General features: G+C 38.2%; 1 protein-coding gene across 22 annotated transcripts in view; it reads right to left on the bottom strand.

Annotated features, from left to right (window-relative positions):
* DLG2 (discs large MAGUK scaffold protein 2) overlaps positions 1–21,887 on the bottom strand; it is a 1,040,325-nt gene that overhangs the window by 249,972 nt on the left and 768,466 nt on the right. The gene's annotated exons all lie outside the window — the stretch shown is intronic.

Below are 21,887 nucleotides of genomic sequence, written 5' to 3'. Positions count from 1 at the left end.
ACAAGTCAAAAGTGACAGATAAAACTCATTATTTGCTTCGTAAATAAATTGACCTGCATCTTCTCATAAGGAAGCAGTGATGCAGCTAGTGGCACAGGCTAGACAGAGACCTCCCTGAAAACTGGCTTTGGAGCAGCATTCTTGAGGTCCCAATTCTGAAATTGCCATGCGGAAGAAAAGTATACAAATCACATTTGTCTATCAATATGTTCTGTGCAGAAAAAACCCACAAACAATCCCCCAAACTAGGGCTCGGAGTTATTCTTCATTATTCACAATACTGAAAGAACAAAGATGGATCAATACAATATAGAAGGTCCACTGGAGAACAGCAAAGGGAACGCTGACACTTTGGTTTTATGATGTATTCTCAGCATGTTGTTTCTTATGTCAAGGATGGAAGGTAGCAGTGCAGTTGTTTATAAAGCTTCTAAGCCTTTGCTTTGATGGATATAAGAGTTTAAGAAGACAACATGCTTTAACTCTATTAATGTGGAGTTTTAATTCAGCTCAGTGAAGTGAAACCAGTTTTTCCTGATGCTGCCAATGGCTAAACTTCTAACTTAAATGAGTTTTTGCTCTCCTGTGGGATTAATTAGAAGACAAGAGAGTGCTTTTTTGCTATTAATTTTCTCCCTGCTACAAACAGCTTGATAATATCCAGTACTAACAGTTACTGACCCATATTAGAAGTGTCAAACTAACCACAGTCTCCCATCAGAGGTAAGTAGGAAACTTCAGAGAACAGGACATTCAACTGTGCTACTTTCAGATCACCCTTAGGCACCAAAGCCAAACATGAGATGTAACCAGTTTTCATGCACAGGCACATGCAATGAGGATTTTTGGAGTGACTTCGGAACAATAACTCATTTTTTAAAATGGCATCTGCACATATATTCTACAAATAGCATCGCTAGGCTAAACACCTACCCAGTGGAAAACAGTAAAGAAACAAAATGAAGGATTAGGCTGTCACTCTGCCTACAAATATGTAAAATAAGGACAACACTACCTCTCTGTTCAGGTTCTCTGGAATAATTTCCCTTGCACAAGTAAAGTCACCAAGGTTGCTGACCTCTCCTTCCCTCCTTCTCTTCCTTTACTTCCTTCCTTTCCTTCTTTCACTTCCTTCCTTCCTTCTTTCTTTCTCCAAACAGTATCCACAAAGAAGTGGTTATCCACATTTTGCAACTTGAAGTATTTGTAATTGCAGCCCTAAACTAGCATCATATAGGAATAAGGAAGCAATAAGGAAGAATGCAAGGTGAAACTGTGACTCAGAGGAACGCTTCAGCTCCTGGAATAAAGCTAATTATCCACCTTTGTTAGCAGTGAGCCTAAATCAGCACCTATCTTCAAAGTGGTAAAATATCCCCTGACTTCAGATCTGCTTTCTTTACATCTGAGATAATTGCAGGAGATAACAATAAGCTTTAAAATATAAAAAGTATGCTTATCTGTTATTTTAGTTTGAAATATAATATTTAAAACAGCTGAAGAAGTTTGGAATGCATGGGGAGAACTGAGAATAGTTAGGAATGCTGTTTAAAGGAGTACATCATAGAGGATATACTATCGGTGAAGTTTCACATGTACTCTGATGTCCCCATGTAGGGTAAGTACAGACTTACACAGTACTGCGAAGAGCACAGCACTGAGGAAGTTAGGCATACCAAGTAAAAAATGTACAAAAAAATTACTGTTACAAATCTATACAAAATTAAGTGGAACAAATTATAGCAGACAGGAGACCTGTTTTAATGACTCAGACATGATACCTTGCTCTTTTGGGAGGTTATTCTCTTCTATATGTCAGTTAGGTACTGATTTCTGTTATAATATACTTTTTTTTTTTTTTCTCCCTTTCATCCCATTACGTTCCTTTGTCATATCTTCTCCCCATACTTTGGAAGGGGTGTTTTTTCCCCTTCTAAATCCCTTCTCCTCACGGCGCTGCCCCCGTGGCTGCAAGGCTTGACCTCGGCCAGCCTTCTCTTATACCCTGTGCAATTCATTGGAACGGTGATGCTCGGAAAACACTAATGCCAGAAGAGAATTAGGAGCGATAGCAAGCAGTAAATGAGGTATGGCATTCAAGTGTACCAGCATGGCAAAAAACCTTAGTGATGTCAAATTACATAAGGATCATGTCAGAGCAGAGAGGAGGGTGACAGCTGCTTTCTCCATGAGGAACTAAAAACTCCGCATCGTATTTATGAGGCACTGGTACCAGGGTACCACAAGGTGTAGGTAACTGGGAAGCCATGCAGTGCATCAGGAAATTTTCTGTTGTTCCTAAGCAAATGCTCCCTATTTAAATTCATGAAAGTAGCACTACGTCCTCTGCCACAGCTGTAATTGGAGCAAACTCAGCTGCTGTGTTCATGACCATTTCCATCTGATTTTGCTTAAGCAACTGAGAAGGTAAGATTTCCTTTCTTCTACCATTATCCCTTCTTTTTTTCTAGATACCTACACGTTTTTCACTTCTCGCAAATCTTTTGACATGTAAACCTCAGTCTTCAGCTGGTGTAATTGTCAAACTAACTTCATCAGGGAGTACTCGAACTCCAGATGGAGCTTTATAATTCCTCATATTCATTACAGTAATATTAATAATAACAATAACAATAACAACAACAACAATAATAATAATACAACTGACAGGCTAGTAGGATGACTTGAGATTTACTTTTTTTACAAATTACAGAGTGTATTGGAATGCCATGGAGATGAGGGGCCCTGGATGGAGCCGGCTGGGCCTGAGGGGCTGCACCCCATGGGGGGTCCCCATGCTGTGACACTGCTGTCCCCTAACACGCTGTCCTCCAACACCACTGTCCCCTGACATCTCCGTCCCCCAACACCGCTGTCCCCCAACACCACTTCTGATGTACTTCTAGAGCTGCGCCATGCTTCTGCAATGAAATGTATTTATCGCACAGAAAGCTCGTTAGGTTTCTGTGCAAGTAACAACAGCAATATCTGCGCCAAAATCCCTTTCCAGTTTAGTCAACTGTTGAAAGATGTTAGCAAGGACTTGAAAAATGGGTCCACTTATAAGAAACCTTGCATGGCAAAACTTGGATAAAAATCAAAGAGTATCTCAGTAGCTTTAGGAAAACTCATACAGGTACAACAAGAAGAATCATGTAAGAACTGCAGTCCAAAAATACAAAATTGCACATCATACAACATCATACAAATATTTACCAGTTTGCACATCATACAACATCATACAAGTATTTACCAGTTTCATGGGGCGGGGGAGGGGTGGGTGGGTAGGGGGAGAAATTAGAAGTTTTCCATTAAGGAAATTGCTCTTATTGTCTAAAGAAAAAGCTTGCCTACTTTGTAGTCCATGAATACAGCATAAATTCTAAAATAATGTAAACTACTAGTAAATTGTTCGTAACAATGCTAACAGCTAGTAAGACCTTGAATTTCAGAAAGAGTTAATACCAGAATTTTTAGATGAACTGGTTTATTGTTGTGGATAGAACTGGATGAACTGGACTGTTTTTGTGGAAATTCAATTTCATAACGTACTTGACAGGAGGATCAGAAAACAACTGGTTAAACAGACACTAGAAAAATCTGGAAAGGCCTCACATTTTCATGTACTTTTCCACCACAGCCCAGAGAAGTTCATTTAAAGTTATGAATACCACTTGTATGACTGTTGAGAGTTCCCTTCAGGAATCAGAGACCTAATTCCAATTCAGGATTCAAAAAAAGGAAGCCTAATGTGATTTTAACACAGAACTCTGTCAGAGCAATCTTGTCATTAATGAAATGGACACAGATTATGTCTTAATGGTTATACTGATCTTGCAATACTGCACTTAATGCCTGGAACAGCTTAGCTTTGCTTTCTCTTCTCAAGGGAGGGTTGACTTTCTTTGTACTGAAGATGATACTTGAAAAATAATTCATAGAACTTTTGTACTGCATCTGTTTCTTTTTTAAAGAGTAGGGAAATCATAGATAAATAAGCCTAATGACAGAGCTCATATCACTGCAACCCATTAAACTAATTTGCAAAGTTTCTATCCATCTCCATCGAAAGAGAAACAAGCACATAAAATTCTTTTCATGGTAGAGTCATCACACTGAATTTTACTCATTCAAGATAAAGCATATGGATAATAATAATTAATTAAAGTGATTTAAAACAGCAATGAAAAACTGTCTGATGCCAAACCATACCGTGCCATTAACAAACATTTCTATATCTCATGGCATGCTGTTTCATTATATTTGCATAATAAAAACGTTCCTATAGAAATTTAAGTTTTAATACTGTTTCTGCATAAGACCAAGTTCATTTTCTTTGTACTTATTAGCTCTCCTGTGTGCACTGCAATGAATTACAGCAACCGTCAAGGTGAAAAGGCCAGAAAAGGAGTGTATTCAGCTCCCACAGAAGTTGTTCATTAAAACAAAAAGAATGCTCACAACAGAAAGAACATTAATGTACGATTACCATCTAAAATCTATCAGAACAGCACACTTTATATTTCAGTTATTCCTGATACAATGTTTACTGCACCTGTGTGATACCTTCTGATAATGTTATCCCTCCTATCTGGATATACATTATCTCTGTGCAAGCTAGGAATATGGGTTGAATATCTGTCTTGTTTAACAGATCAGAGGTGAGAATGTAATCCCTACATAAGCTGCTATTTAGTGTCACTTTCTATGTCATTCAAACCAGCCCAGCATGCATGTGTGCATGTGCAGCTATACCAAACACAAAAAACAGAAATCCTCCAGAAATACACAGAGAGAAAAGCAAAAGTAGAAATAACATAATGCACAGAAACAAATGGCATCCCGACACAATGCATACAAACAGCAGTGAGTGGTAATGTGAAAATGCAGAAGTATAAAAAATGTATTGTCAATATGAAAGATGAATAGTGAAGAGATCCAATAGCTTAAACTCTTGTTTCTAAACTAATCTATAGAAATCAAGATTCTTGGATCTTTTTAATTTGACAGAAGTTGGAGTTACTCTGCATTTCATGGGGAGCATTCAACATTTTACACTATGAGGTCTAAGAATGAAGTACACGCTAGAAGTATATATAATTTTTTTTTTAAAAAAATCCCTTTTCTCATTCTGGGGTTACTCACAGTGGGAGTGTCAGGCACAAGCATCTCCCATAGTAGATCACTGTAATATTGTCCAAGCATATTACTAACTAATTTTGCCTGTCTTTGATTACAGGCCATAAATTGGATTAGATGAATGATGGGTTAGATAGATTATTTATATGTTCCATTATGTCAATCCTTATATCCCTAAATTGACATAAACCCCACCATTTATTTAAAGATGCTTGCTAAGTTCAGTCTTTGAAGAGAAATTTATCTATTTAGAACAGAACTGTGAAAGGAATTTATGAAGAATTTTACTCTAAGCCTGTGCCAGTCATTAAGGCAAATTGTTTAGTTACAAAATCAATAGATAAAATCATTTGAGTAAAACATTAGAAACTGGTTTTAGAATATGTGCAAAATTAGCAAGCATGCATACACGATTAAACTGATAGTCAATTTGTGATCCTTCTAGGAAGTGATTTAATGTCATTAAGATACTTAATAGTATAAATCCTGGACAACAGCCTGTGTTTTCTTCACTAAACTTTTCAAATATTTCTTGCAGGTTAGTGGTCATTTCTTACAATTACAATCTTCACATCAGTCAGCCAGCAAACCCAAGGTTCTTGGGTTATTTCAAGGTTAATTTAGTGTGAAAGGTGAAGATGCTGTCATGTTTCTTCTACTTTCAGCTTTCACTTATTAGATAAAGAGCTTTATCTAGAACTACATGTCTCTTTGCTGCTTCCAACTAATAATTTCTCTTTGCAAGTACCTTTGTACTTTGGTTCCCAAATGTTTTGGCCAGAACCAATTGCACTGGGTACACTGACAAAAAACACTGCTGTTTAAGAGAAAACATATGAATAACTGACAGACAGGGAAGCACAAAAAAACATTAATCAATGAATAAAAATGGTCACAGTTGGATTTACACCAGCAACTTATCCAATCTTAACAAGGGCTAAACCCAGAATTCCATTGTCATTTAACACCACTGTAGAAAAAAAAAAAATAGCCACACAAGGAAGCTATTTTTGGAGATGGGTATCTTTTGTCCATATTTATCCTGTGCACATGAACTGAGCTAGCATTGCAGGTTTTTGCTTCAGTTCTCCCTGTTTTATTTTTGAGGATGGAATAGCTCTGCGGAAAACCTATGAACACACTGCAATCAATGAAACACTTCACATATGAAATATGGATTACTCAGATGATGCAAAAAAACTGATGGAGGATAAGCCCATGCATTGGATGGTCATCCACATCTTCAAATCTTGCATTTGCAAGATTGGCAGGAAATTCCATGGCAATAGGCTCTTGTGTTTAGAATTCCTTTGATATACTATTTTATTCCAAGTTATGCCTCTCTTCCAACTTATCATGGGTATCTACTATTATATAAAATACCTGTTTAAATAATCGTATTTTTAATCAGTGGAATTCTCCAAATACAGTTGGGTAAATACATTAAGAAACCCAAAGAAGGTTCTTCCACTCATCAGTTACTTCTGGATATAAAATGCTCATTTTTGTACCCAAGTTAAGCGTAACGGTTTGCTGTTTTTTTCTCCTGGCCCAAAGATAGGTCTGGAGACATTCCACACCTTTGAGGCATTTAAATGCATTTAAATTTGCATCTTATTATTAAAACTATGATAGCTACTGTAGCTACAGAATCCTTTTAAATACCAATCAGACGTTGCTGCATAACAGTCCCAAACACCAACTCTTCCCTTCCAATACAAATGCACAATATATAAATGAGTATCAGAAAATATTAATGATTTCAATTTATGTATTTCACAGATGGCAATCCAGACCCATTAAATATTCTTACAGTAAATGTTACATTGTGTAAACCTCTGACTAAGAATAGAGGTAAAACAGAAGAAAACACAATTTCTTCTCACACCACAGCTCATCTTGCTCTCTATTTAGAGACTGGTTTAAGCCTTGAGAGACTTATTTTAATTGACTTTGCTTTATAAAGTCCCTTGACAATACTGCCAAATTCCTGCATATTGGTTAGTCAGCTTGCGAATCAACATTCCAAGTCAAATGGTGGCTTCCACTTTTTTCCAGCAATTTATTTTACAAGTCAATTGAAGCTATCTCAAAACCTCAAAAAGATAATTACACTGATTAAAATTCCTATATATGATACTAAAATTTAAATTTGCACAACTGTATTCTTGATTTATGTGTTTTGTTTGTTGCTCCTTCTGGCAAGTGAGTCTGAAACTTGTAGCCTCACTGTGGATTTCCTTTAGGACCTTAGTAAAGCCATTAACTCTCTCTGTTTGACTGCTCCCTGTCTAAAAAAAACACAGATAAATGAAATGTCCAGACTCTTACAGTAATGGCAGCAATATTAAGGTAGGCAAGACTAAAACTAATTTGTGCTATTCACCATTTCTGTGGGCAAACTGAAGAAAAGCTGTCATTTCCTAAATTGCATCAATGTTGAATTTCTGTTAGTTGACATTAATTAAGCTGGGTTGTTTTTTTTTTTTATTGTGGAAAATTTAAACATGAAAACATGAAACGTTGCCTGGACAAAATTATATAAATCTGATGTGAAAAAAATACAGCATATTCTATCCTACTGGAAAGCTATTTTACATTAACTGTTACAAAAATCCTCTCTCTTATCATAGTGTTGATTACTAAGAACTACAATTTTATAGAGCAGCATGGTTTTTTAAGGTTTACTCCTCAGCAATAGTCCATGCTGCTTGTTTTATTTAAGTCAACAGCAAATAGATATACCATTCCAATCATTTAAGAATTTATTTTCCATGTGATATTATTCCTTATGAAGGATGCTCAGTAGTACACTCAAATAGACTGTGGCTTTTTGAGAAACAGTCTTTCAGATGCTACAAAGCACGATGTCATGGGATTTGGAAGTTAGCCTTGACATTAAAGTATGAATCTGCTTATAGTATTATGTTGCCATGTTTATTCTTGGATTATCCAAGCTCCAACAAAGTCAGTGTAATTCTCCTTCTGACTTCACAGAGATATGATCTGCTTTTGTTATTGTACTGATCTTCCTTTGCAGACACCTGCTGCTTAATGCCATTTTTGTCAAAACAGGAGTCTACCTTTCCTGTCATTAATTCAAAGCGCTATGGTATTGCACAAGATTGCATGAGAAAAAAATAGGAAAGGCAAGGAAAAGAAATAGGCTGATCACTATTCCAGTATTCTGATCATTGCCACTATGGTTTGGATCTTGAATTTTTCATTACAAAGCACAAACTTCCAGTACCCTAGCTGAAAGACCCAGTTCTGTAATCTGCGGCATACCAACACAAATGCTAATTGCTGAATGATGACTACGAGAGGTATCTGGGAAACCAGGCAAAATACATTAGGGAAAATACGCTAAAATTTCCATCAGGAGTAAATTTCCCTCTTTGCATACTTCCTTTTCTAACTGCTGTGCACATACCAACCAGGAGAACTTTCAATCATTTGAGTCTCAAGACACTCACGAATTCATTGCCTACTTTAGACGTCTTCATACAAGACTTTTTTACACTTTCACTGAAGTAGTATAATATATAAAATGGTTGTAAAGTCTTGCTATGAAAAATTAACAACCTTCACTCATACTGCTGAATCTGAAATGTCAAAAGCAAATTTGTTTCTGCATGGTGTAACGACAGTATTATGTGAGCTTGTATCCTAACCAAACCTGTATGACTTCTGCTTCCAGCCAAGCCTGTACAGCCACATTCTTGCCACAGATACTACATAAGTCCTCCTACCTGCAATTCTTAGTCACTGTACCCTGAAGGGGCTAACAGTTCTGATTACAGTTTATGCTGTCTTCATTAGATCAGCAGCTGAACTGTCTATACATATTGCTGATTATTCCCAAGTCAACAATCAAGGCGGGCATTTACTGGAAGCAGGTTAGACTGCTTCATCAGCTAACCTAACTTGTCTAGAACCAGCTCAGAAGTATCTGAATGGTCTTGCACTGCTTTCTGCAGATGCATTCTACTACCACCGAGTACTAGCAAGTGACATTTAGTTTCCCCACTGTGTACTCCCCCATCTGGGCTTCAGTACATTTCAGGTGTGCACGCTAATGCTATGTCTCTCAAAACAGGGTAATTTACTATGATGGTCTCAGCCTGCTTTTTAGGAAAGCTCTTCTTAAGGATACAGTCATTGCTATTCAGAATTCAGATGTTAGAAAGCAGTGTAATCAAATCACGAGTAATTTGTGACGTGCAAGAACATATACAAGTGTACGCTCACATTGTAGTTAATCCTTTCCCCTGCCCCCACTTCATCAATGTAGTGATTTCAACAGCATAAAAGCAAGAACTATAATGATTCTCCAAAGATACTGTAAGCAACTCCAATTAGCTGTGGAATGATGCATTTTCTACGTGGACTTTGGAAATACTCTAGAAAAAGAAACTAACTGCATCTCTCTGGGGTTTGTAATGTTTCTGTTCCAGTGTTTCCTTAACAATATTGAAATTTTAATTGAAAGTCAAACTAAATCCTCTCCTTCCCTCTGTCAGCTACAAAAGAAGTATTTTACTGTCTTGTCACTTCCACTGACCTTGCTTTTTATGCAGTAACAGTTGCAGTTTTATGCACTACAAGCATTATTTTAAAAAAAATCAGATAAGCTAGCTTCTTCCAGTGCTATTCTTTAAAAATGAAATAAAAACCTTTTAAAGAATAAATTGTTTAAGATCCCAAAACATTTAAAAATGCTGCATGCAAATTTACAATGACAACTTAGCTAAATTTAGGTTCAACCCAAAAAGGTCAGTTGCATAACTAGACTTCCACAAAATTCAGGGATGTTTAGAGCTTGTAACCCTTTCTGAATACCTAATGTGTGGGCTTTTTTCTTTTCTTTCTTAGCAAAACAGTAAAAATGTCTCCCAGTGACTTCATATTTATTGATAAGCAGCTCATAATAACTATGGCCTGTGATGAACTCCTATGTCAATTTGTCCTACTACTGCAAATTGACACTGAATACCACTGCATACATACTTATGTTTTATCAATGGCAGTTTTTTCTTTCTTGTCTTGCCTTTGTCAATGTTTCCTATCAAAAACAGAAGTTCAGGGGTTTGCATTTCTCTTGTATTAGTGAATAAAAATTACGTATCCCTCTTTATGCCCTCCCTTTCCTGCATTCCTCCCCCCCCATCCCCCATGGATAGAATTGAGTACTACTTCTCAAATCAATCCAGTATAAATGCTCTGACGCTTAAGAAACTATGGTGAAGCACAGTAACTCTATAACTCACATTGTCAACATTTTAACTTTAAATCTTCCCCCTTCACTTTTTCATTTACAAAACGAAGTGCCAGTATTTCCAAGCTCCAACGGATTTTGGTTCAGATCCCAAGGTAGCAGCAGGAAAGGCACCCTCTCTTGTGGGGATATTGATAATCAGCAATTCCAGAAGAGCTTTCATTTGTTGCTTTGTGGGTTTTTTAAAATCACATTTTGGGAAAATTTTGGATGCAAGGTGAGCTCTACAGCTTTAGAGCTGCACACTAGAACATGTCTGAACAGCTCCCTGTAATGAATCAATATTCTTAAGCATTTCTGTCTTTCTGTATAGTCAGGGTTTCTAATTTCCTACAGACAAACACACTTTTAAAACACTGAACTAACTCATGAAAAGATTATAGAGTTTATGCAAATTCACCAAAGAAACTATGGAGTGGGAAGAGAAACTGACTGCCATTAGGCATAACCCCAGTCCGCTGGGATAACATAAATTATCCTTCCAACTCCTCATGTGTATCCTGAACTGAAGTGAAAGCTCTAAGAGAAATTTTAAAGATCTGAAGTCATATTTAGATCTCACTGCGGGTTACACCATTGGAAGTTAAGTCTACAAGAAAAGAAAAGGGAACCAAACAAACCATTTTTAAGTAATCACCAAACAATTTTGGTGGCCAAGCACATAGCACCTCCAGCCACTCAAAACACAGTAATCGCTTTAAAATATCCTTCCTGAAGGACTGAGCTACTATATCTCACACCAAATAGGGAATTGAGAAAATACCAAGACAAATCAACTGGAGTGAAATTGCTTTCATTAGGAATTTGAAGGGGGCAGGTAAAGAGATCTAACTAATCTAAATCTACTCAGACTACTTTCTGCCTGAGAGGTGAAGAGATGGAAAATTCAATATACAAACTGAGATACAGAGTGAAAGTGTCATGGTTTGCAAAGCAACCATGTGCCAAACTATGGAATTTAAGCAGATATTCTTGTATATATACCTCTGGCTCGTATTTCTTTAGTAGTTCATATTTCACTTTCAAATGTAATTTAGGTACTTCCAAATCTCTATTTTATTGGAAGTCAGTTGGACTTTGACTGATGAGATTATCTGAAAGCTCATCTTGCATTTTACAACAGCCAATTTTCTCACTAGGCTAGTGAATCAGTATTTTTTAAAAACGTTATTCCATGTCTTCTGTGTCTCATGTATTACAAATGTTTATAGCTATATGTACATGAAAATGAATTTAAGTCCTTAAGAAAACAAGTTCAGCAGTGCTTCACACCAAAACGAAAGCTTAACCTAAAATAAGGACAGTATTTATTCAAAGTCCAGGTTGTATTTAAAAACATCTCACTAACTGTATTTACATACATAAAAGTACTATATACATAAAGGAGAGTGTGTTTCCCACAGTTGGTTTTTTTTGTTTGTTTTTTTTTTCTCTGCTATTTTCCCCATTTTCATAAACCCCTTTGTAATATTTGCGTTACCAGACTGAATCAGGGAACAACATACAACAATATCCCAAAGTTATGTTGAGACTTCAGTCCAACTCAAATATAAATAAGCGTCTTAAAGTTTTGGGGGTTATGATTATCACTACTTGTATCACACTAAAGTCTCCGCAGACAGATGGTTCCAATTATATAGTCAATATTTTCAAAAAGCAACAAATTCTTTTTTGAAATAGGAAATGTAATGAGTACTGATCAAGAAATATTTCTGCAGTAACATGAGAAATATATAACCATTTGGTTACATTTTTCCTAATGATGGCTGCATGTCCTTTTAAAAACAGTGAAGTGGCAGAAGAATCTGATCCCAATGTTTTAGCCTGTGGCTACTGAAATCAGTTTTCCCTTTACCATGGGAAATTATTATTATTCTCATAGACCCATAAAGGTACGGGTCCGTTCTGATAGTGTGTGTGTTGGGGGGGGGAGCAGAAATCTCAAAAGGAAAACAAAAACATGTCGAAATTTTAGCGCAGATCTAGGAGGTGGATCCCATCATGTCAGGAGGTTTCTTTAATCATAGTATTGATGTGTGTCTGACTATTCCATGAATGAGTATTTTATACTTTTTGGACAGCAGCAGTAAAGTGCTGTGAAATCAGAGGCTACATGAGATGAGGATCTAGTCTGACCAGCTCATTCAGTTTTGCAGCACCTTCCACAACAGTGTCCTCCAACAGGCTTGCGGTATCACTGGTCTAGCGCAGACTCAGCTGAGTGCTGCCTCCTGATTTCTCTATCACAAGCATATTTTTAGACATACCCTGTTCAAAGTCAGACCTTACCTGACTTGGCAAAACCAGCAGAAAAGGACATATTTGCAAGTATCTACATCTAGGGTTTTTGTCAACAGTAATAAATGGTGATAATTAAACACAAAATAAACTGGGGACCTGAGTCAGCACTATGTTACTCCGGTGGGATAACTGTAGTGTAAAACAAGACTGGCCCAGGGCTGCGAGAAGGTTCATTATTACTCTTATAGTTCTTTTGCATTTCCATGACAAATTACACTGCAATTAGAGGCCCCACCTGTTTTCCATGATGCCTCCTATCACTCTACTTGGTAGTAATGATCATTTTTTATGTACTGCAGAAAATCATGCAGTTGGCACCCGTTGGAAATACCTTTTAAATCCGTGGGCTGCTGGTGGTTCCTGTGGATGCGTATCACATATTTCACAACTGGACAAAATTGAAGTAAAGTCTTCATTTTCCAAGGTCATACAAGCTGTCAGCGGTACTGGAAAATTTCTCAGTCCCCAGCTTTTTGCTCTAACCAGTAAGCTTTCTTGCTTTTTTGAGCACAGCTACAACCCTGCAAATTATTCTTCACTCAACAGGTACAGCATAGGTAGCCACAGGCTAGCTTTGTTTACCTTGTCTCCACGGTAATATTTCATTTCTCAGCTCAAATAACTATCTCTTGGGGTAAAACCAGTAATTTGTTCTCCAGGTTACGTCTATTCTTGCTTTTTCTGATGAGCTGAGAGTCTAGCAATTACTGTGACAGATGGAGTGATGATTTTTATGATGTGGAAACTTGTCCACAGGAATGAAACTGCAATCTCCAAACCCATTTCTCATATTGGCCTTTAGACAGTTGTCAGGTAATAATTGTCATTAACTTCCATCACTGTGGACGAGATTTGAATTAGCAAATGGCTCCATTAGCTTGTTACTGTAGCAATCCCATGTGGAGTGACACATTCTGTCAATTTTTTTGTCAGTTATCCTGAATACACTTGAAGCTGATATGGAACCAATATCAAAAATGTGGGTTTAAATTTCTTGCAATACTCAGAAGCATTTGAATATTGTGTCTGGAGTTTTAGTGCTCGATCATTTGGAAGAACTGTTTCAAGGGGATTTTCAGAGACCAGAACAAGATGTTTGAGAGGGTGCTTAATGTATATTGAAAATAAACAATAATGCATCTCAGAAATGACGGTTTCAAACAAGAAAGTTATTGTGCAGACTTGGCTATGAACTGACTGGATTTTCATGAGCTAATCTCAAGCATCTCTCCTGCTTTGTATCTAGCCAGTAAGTGCTGTAGCCAGCATTAGGTGGTGAACGGTGCTCTCTGAAAGAGTCATCAGGCAAAACTTCAATTTTGAGGGACATGGTCCACCTCGCCCTCGCCATACTGGATGACTGATTGCCCTGGCCAAAATCCTCAGGCAGGAACCAGTTAAAAGTAGCCTGTGATACCTTTCCAGGCTCCTATTTCCCGTCTTCGTCTTCGTCATTCATGTAAAAAGGAGGTAGGAACTGGCATTGGGTGCTTCAGGAGCATTTCCTGTGACTGACTTAAAGACTGAATTTCAGAGCTTGCTTATAGGCATAGAAAGGAAGGAGACATCTTTCCTTTGTTCCCAAATGTCTCTCTGTAGGTCTGCTTGTAATTGTAACAGCAGGGAAATTTTAATACTAGTGATTTACATGTTTTCTTACTGAGAACTCATTTTTTTTTCTTTTCTAAAGATACAGTAAAGAAAATACTGCTACTTAACTAAACTGAATTAATATTTCTGTCCATTTTATGAGCTAAGATTATACAGTTTAATTTCCATGGGTGCAGAATATGAACAAAAGAGCCTCAGTAGCACAAAAAAGCACAGTACCTCTGAAAACCAAACCATATATCCCCAAAATATGAAACACTTCCCAAATGATGGAACAAAGACCTAATTTTCTTTTAAATATTTGATTCTATTCTGTTTAATTATATTAGTTATTGTTCTCAGTATAACTGAGCAAGATGTTTATTTTACTGATAGATAAAGCAACGAAAATAGAATTAAGTGATCTGCTCAACTAAAGAGAATTAGTCAGCAGCATAACTGGAAATAAAGCCCACAGCTCTAACCTGAAGCATCCCATCTTAACCTGAAAGGCTTCTGTAACTAAATAATTAAACACTTGAACTGGTGAAATTTTATGCCGTTACAGCTTAAGATTCTCCTGCAATCACCTCTCTCAGCTTTTAAAAGGTGCATCTTCCTAATAATTTTAATAATAGTGTCCAAAATAGAAGACTCCTCATTAAAAAAAGGAAAGAGCGTAAGAAAGTCTATAGGAATGTTTGTGCTTATTAGGGTCAGAGATTCATCGATGCAAAATAACATGAACGCCGAGGCTGAACGGCAGCACAACTTTTCTTTCATTAAATATAACAGTTACGTGACTGGATCATATACTTGAAAAGAACACTTGAGTCAGGATTAAAAAGAAATTATAGGAAACTCTTCCAATTAAGAATTTTTAATTTGTTACATGAAAGCGATAAGGAAAATTCACAATTAATTTGTATAATTTCCAAAAGATCCTAAATAATTTAAGGTTGGGCCGTGAGTCTGATTCACAAGCAGGGACAACCTACACTGGCATGTGGCATTTGAGTTGTAGGCAGTTAATCAACACAGTTGATGTCGATTTTGTTTTGCCTGATAATATATAACTATAAAATACTGCACTTCTGAGCTGCTTTCACAAGTAGCACAACCCCGTCAAGCATAATGAGTATGTAGTTGTAGGAATCTGGTCTGCATCTTTTCAAACACTGCAGTGTGTGTTCCTGCACAGAACAGAGGGAACAGGGCCAGGGTGTCCCCTCGGCACGTGTGCTGGTGACACCCCACCGGGAGGGGCGGCTGGTGCCCCAGGGGCTGTGCTGCCATCCAGCGAGGCCTGGGCAGGCCGGAGAGCCGGCGGAGAGGGACCGAGTGACCTTCAGCAAAGGCCAGAGCAGGGTCCTGCCCCTGGGGAGGGACAGCCCCAGGCACCAGCAGGGGCTGGGGGTGACCTGCTGGGGGGCAGCTCTGCGGGGAAGGGCCCGGGAGTGCTGGTGGGCAGCAAGGTGCCCGTGGGCCAGCGGTGTGCCCTGTGGCCAAGGGGCCAGTGGGACCCTGGGGGGCACCAGGAGGAGCGTGGTGGCCAGCAGGTCGAGGGAGGGGGTCCTCCCCCTCTGCTCTGCCCTGGTGGGGCCGCACCTGGAGTGCTGGGTCCAGTGCCGGGCTCCCCAGCTCCACAGAGACTGGGAGCTACTGGGGAGGGGCCAGCGGAGGCTACAGAGATGATGAGGGGACCGGAGCATCTCCCTGGTGAGGGAAGGCTGAGAGAGCTGGGCCTGTTCAGCCTGGAGGAGAGATGGCTGAGGGGGGATCTCATCAAAGTCTACAAATACCTTAAGGGCGAGTGTCAGGGGGATGGGGCCAGGCTCTTTTCAGTGGTGCCCAGCAACAGGATGGGGGGCAATGGGCACACTCTGAAACACAACAAGTTCCACCTGAATACGAGGAAAAATTTCTTTACCGTGAGGGTGATGGAGCCTTGGCACAGGCTGCCCAGAGAGGCTGCGGTGTCTCCTTCTCTGGAGACATTCAAAACCTGACTGGACACAATCCCATGCAACCTGCTCCAGGAGAAAATGCTTTAGCAGGGGGTTGGACTACATGATCTCCAGGTCCCTTCCAACCTTGACCATTCTGTGATTCTGTGCAGGTAATTCAAGGTTTTCAAGTTTATTTTTAGAAAGGTTTAGGTGCCAGAGTTAAGAAGTACTTGAAATGCTAAAGATTTGTTTAGTGAGTGAAGGCCATAGCATTTACATACCTAATTCTCACTGAAATCAGCAATAACAAGATGCTTCAATTCCCATCAGTATGAACACTGGTATTCAAGCCACCCTCTCTGATAACCAGTTTAATCTCTTAACTTGCTTAGGGGTTGCTATATGCTCTGTGCCTCTGAATGCCTAGACTTGTGTATAGATATGCCATAAAGCCAGTTATGAAAACAAAAAGTCACACTGTTCATTTTTTAAAATGTCACCTTATGGGTTTAGGGAGCTGCTTTATCAAGAGTTATTTTAACCAGGTATCTTTTATTTTCTAAAGATGTTTTTTTCTTTGTGACTATAGGATTAATTTGTTTCCATTGACATGGAATAAGTTGAACGTCAGTATTGCCTATTTTATTGTTCAAAAATCCACAGAAAGAGTTATGTACTTCCTCCCTTCCAGTGCTATTTAGTAGTGCTAGTTCACCATATGTAACATTGCTGTCCGTGGTTGGGTTGTGTAAAATGCAGATGGGAATAGAAGTTGATTCCAAGGTGTTAAAATAGGAAAAAAAGTACTGATCTACTCCAATTCTGATTTTAAATATTTAAGGATTCAGACCTATTCACCCCCTAAAAAAAATTTTCCAATTTTGTCATTATTATTTAATATTTTCACAAAAAATAAGAAAATGAATACAACTGAACAGTAAAAGTTCATTTTAAGTTCAAGAAAGGTGGTTGTGTTTATGTGGGGCAGGTTGAAGACTCAATTTCATAATATCATTGCTTTTTAGTGCTTGTTTAATAGGTCTCATTTTCAAGTTGCCAGGCATTTCGAAAAACTGAAAATATGGCTAGATGTGTTTTGGGAGATATAATTCCCATATTAAACACATGGGATTAAAAAGGGGATGATAAGTACTCCTGTACAATGTGAATTTCAATAAAGATGACAAGAGTGTCCCTGGAAAGCAGCCACACACAAGTACAGTTATATGCATCATTTTGACAATAAGCTTGCTCCCAGCAGGTTATTGTGAAGAAAAAGGCTGTACAGATATTAACAGATGAGAAAGGACACCGTAGCTGGGAGTGCCAGAGAAGCCCACCATTCACACCTTTTTCAAGTGTAGTTACCTTAACTTCCTGCTAGGACCAGTGAAAAGCGATCAGCACTTTCTCAGATGTCCCTTCATGGCCTGCGGAGAGATCCCAGGGATCCCTAAAATTAAGTGAGGCGACCACAGGCAGTAGTACTTAGCGTTGCAGACATACATTAGCCTGACTGCAGGGAGTACTGGAGTGTAGTGACCCCCACGTACTTATGTGGGGGCTGTGGGAATTCAGCCACGCATTAGAAGCAGCATCATGCACCAATCATTAAGATTCTGGACATTATAGTCTCCTTACCCATATGTCCTGCATACATTCCAGCACACTTTTGTTTGTGTGTTTGTTACCTTCCCTCCTTAATCCCTACTGGTGAGAAAGTTGTAGTGGTCTCAAGAACTGATGTCATTAATTCATCAGATACCTTAAAATCATATTTATGTTATTAAATAACACAAATTGCCATTAGTAATAGGATGGTCTTGTCCCGGACAAAATTAGTTTTCAAAGAAGCTCTATGAGATCATTGTTAAACCTCTTTTAGAGACTAGGAAACAAAGCATAAAATCATGAACTACCTTGTCTGAGACTGCAGATCACAGTCTCAGCCAGAACTGGGGTCTAGCTTCAAGAAACATGTATTGATTTAAAAAGCAAGCCAAATACTTTCAATCCAGGCACTCAAGCACCATGAGGACGATCTGCAAATTTACAAAAGCGAGACTAAACATGAACAAAATTTTCCACTTATTTTTATTTCCTTGGGAGGAGTCATGTTCCCAACCTTTTCTGCCATGACTACAAAGTCTGACCCTACCCTTAGTTCCTTTCCCTACATGTACTCAAAAATATCGACACAATCACATGATCAAAGGCTCAAGAAAAAAGCAAATGCCTATGGGGAAAAAAAAAAAAAACAAACAACAAAAGACACCAACAGTATCAGGGCTGCCCTTTAGCAAAAAACATGATGGCAGCTAGAATGCCAAAGAGGTTTCAGTGAAGACAGGGAAGTTCTGGGCAAAACCAAAGTGTTTTTTTAAGTGTGTCTAGGTAGTGGTGAATGTAATGAAATTCTCAGTGCACAGACTGAGAACACATTTTGTGTTACATAATGCAGGAACAAAGTCTTGTGTTTGTAGGAAGAGCGTTACATTTATAAGCTGCGATTTCCTTTCTCTGCCAATAATCTTCTAATTATACACAGAATTGTCAATAATGACAGAGGCCAGAACATGAACACTCTGCATCCACGTGCTACTCTCAGAGGAAAACTTCCCACTCCAAAATACTCTCTCTGGTCTTGCCATCAGCGGGACAGATTTTCAGTTGTTGCACACTGACATAGCCCTGTTAATATCAATTCACACGAACTGTTAATTCAGTCAAAAACCAAATTACTTTTATCCTAAAATGGGAGTGTATTGGACTAGACCTCCAACCTCCCAGGAGCCAACAGGCCACCATAAAAGCAAGGGTTATAAACTTGAATTTATTATAGACAAATAAGACTTTGGCCTATGAATTCTCTTTGCCTATTAAGTTAATGAGCCTTGACAAAACAATCATCTGAGGAGTAGCTGACAAATTATCTGGAGCAGCAATTTGAAAGGCATTGGCTGGCTTACAAGCATTCCATTTGGGAGAGCATGGTATCATGTTCCTCTTTCTCTGGAAGAGTTATTTGTCAAACCAAATTTCTTGCAGTTCATCAGCAGATTCTCAATATCGGAGCACTGAGATACGACAATGACTGCAGTTACCAAAACAAGTAAAGAATCCCTGTCCCTTCCTCCCCAAACCTGAGGCTGACAAATTCAGATGAAAAACGTTTTCTAGGAAGACTGCAGGAAGCCAGGGAGACATCTTTTTATATTTGACTGGAGATCATGGAAGTATATAATGAGGAGGAATAAGGCTTTGAGGAATTCAGGTGAGTAAAGGGAGACCTTTCCACATACCTGGTCAATATTTGGAAGATTTTTTTGTAGTACAACTTCCAATAGAGATGGTGGTATCACAGCTGTGGATTTAAAACAAGGTCTTTTTATGGATTAATTCTTCCAAATATTCGACACGATACAGCCCTGAGACACATCTCCTTTGTGACATTTTAGGACTGCATACAAAGAACAGTTCTGCAAAAATAGCCACTTGGATTAGGGTTAAAATGGGATTAATGCTTTTCTAAAAACTGTTCTCCAAGTGTGAATACTGAGTCCATTTTGAAATCAGATCATGTATATGTTGGAAAGCTATCACTTTCCTCACTAAAGGCATTTGCTGAAATATTATTTCAAATGTCTTCCTCCATGGTCAGCTATTCAAAGAGTCCTGTGGAAAAGATGACAGTATTTGAGAACATTGAAAACTGTCATATTTTCCATCTAAATGTTCTTTCACAGTGGGAAGGAAGGATAAATTATAGCAATCAGTTGCCTCTACCACAGCACGTAGCAGAGCACAGTGCAGAGCATTTAACCGTGAGTTGTGTCTTTTCTTATCTTTTGTGTTCTTTTTGTCATTTTTGTTGGACTGTTGAAATAAACAAGCTGATTAAATACACAGGAACTAAAGCTCCATTTTACATCAAGGTAGAATGAAAAGAAATGAAACCTTGTTTTTAAAGAGAACTGTTAACTGATACTCAGTAGAACAAACCCCAGCTTTTTAAGTCCTGACATCAGGTCATCAAATATTCAGTCCATCACACAATAAAGCAAAAGAATGTAGAGAATTATATCTTCAGGTGGCAAAATAGCCTAGTTACATGAGCACTCCAGGGCTCCATCGATTATTGGCATCTGTGTAACTGGTCTGCAGGAAGCAGCTTTAACAGATTCACCCTTTCCCCCCAGCCCACCTCCTAACAGTCTATAGAGATTGACCATTTAGCAATGAATTGCATCTCTGTGTTTAGCAAGCCACAATCTAATCATCAGTGATCGCAATACGCATCTCCATGGCTCCAAAATCCCCTAAAGCCTGCTTGTTCAACTTTCTATTTCAAGCTGGTCCCTTGCTTTCTAAAGGGAGCATTTTAAAAATACAAGTCTTTATATCTCTTCTGTTGTCTGGCTCTAAACACACAGAACACTTGTGATGCTTACAGATAAATTACTCACATGTACACTGGACCTAAAGACCTGAAGTCGTTTGACTCCTTTTTGGCTGGTTATTTCCTTTAAGACAATATTTGCATAGAAATTAAAATATTATTAATAGATCTGTTAGTGCCTGGCACCCTTCTGGAGTTATTTATAACTTTGTAAAACATTACCCTTATCAGTGTTTGTCAACCAAATTTGCACTGGCCTGAACAGCTTGACTAATCACTTTGTCCACTGATTAAGCACCTTTTTACAAATTCTGGCAGGTACACAATTTTCATCCTAATAAACTGAGAGCTTCTGCATGGTCTTCCCACATTTGTTGCATTCTTGATTAGTATTTGTCTTATTGTTTTTTAATTTAGCATTCTGTTTCATAGCACAGCTGTTTTTCTAATCCCTGGGGTTTCTTTCCTGTTAATGTATCTTACATTAGTATCCATTTTACTTTCCACTTACACACTTCTGCTCTTCCCTTTCCACATTACTATTTTCTTTGAAAAGTGTTTTCTGTAGAATATGTCTATGATCAAAGCTCTAAACACAATTATTTTTATTCTGCTCTAGAATATAGAAGATGAAAGTTTTTTTCCTGACAAAGGAAGCACTCGACGTCTTGAAAACTCATGCCTAACTCTTCCTCTGTCTCCCAAGTCATGTTTGCAAATAGTTTACTACTTTCCTAGCAGACTATAGAAGGACAGTTGGGTTATACTAACATACAGTTTTCGATAGTATGTTTTTATTAAATATTTCTCAGGAGGCAATAATTGCCAATATTTTATAGAAACATCTCCTATTACTTCAGTTATGGAAATGTTCATCATTTTAGGTTTTACTAACTGTCCTCTCAGAGCACAGCTGGCCTAGGGAGTGCTAAATTTTAGATGTATTCTCAAACACAGCTTGATGAAGGAAGTGATTATTTTTTGCTCAATTTCTCTGAACGGCTTAGGCAGCCACTCTATAAACCTGAAGATGCTCAGTGAACAAAGTATGCACAACACAGAAATAAAATGACTGAATCAAACCAAATGACTACAGCTTTCAGTGAAGTCTTAATCCTTTTCCATCCTCACAGGAAACAAACACTGAACTCGGTTGTAAAATGTGATACACCTTATGTAATCTATTGTAGAGCACCATTCCAATGGATCAAAACATTGCCTGTGTTCATCA

This window comes from Falco cherrug, chromosome 2 (assembly GCF_023634085.1).
Source record: "Falco cherrug isolate bFalChe1 chromosome 2, bFalChe1.pri, whole genome shotgun sequence".
Taxonomy (NCBI): domain Eukaryota; kingdom Metazoa; phylum Chordata; class Aves; order Falconiformes; family Falconidae; genus Falco; species Falco cherrug.
Note: the sequence above shows the minus strand (reverse complement) of the source record. Positions and strands in the feature narration are given on the sequence as shown.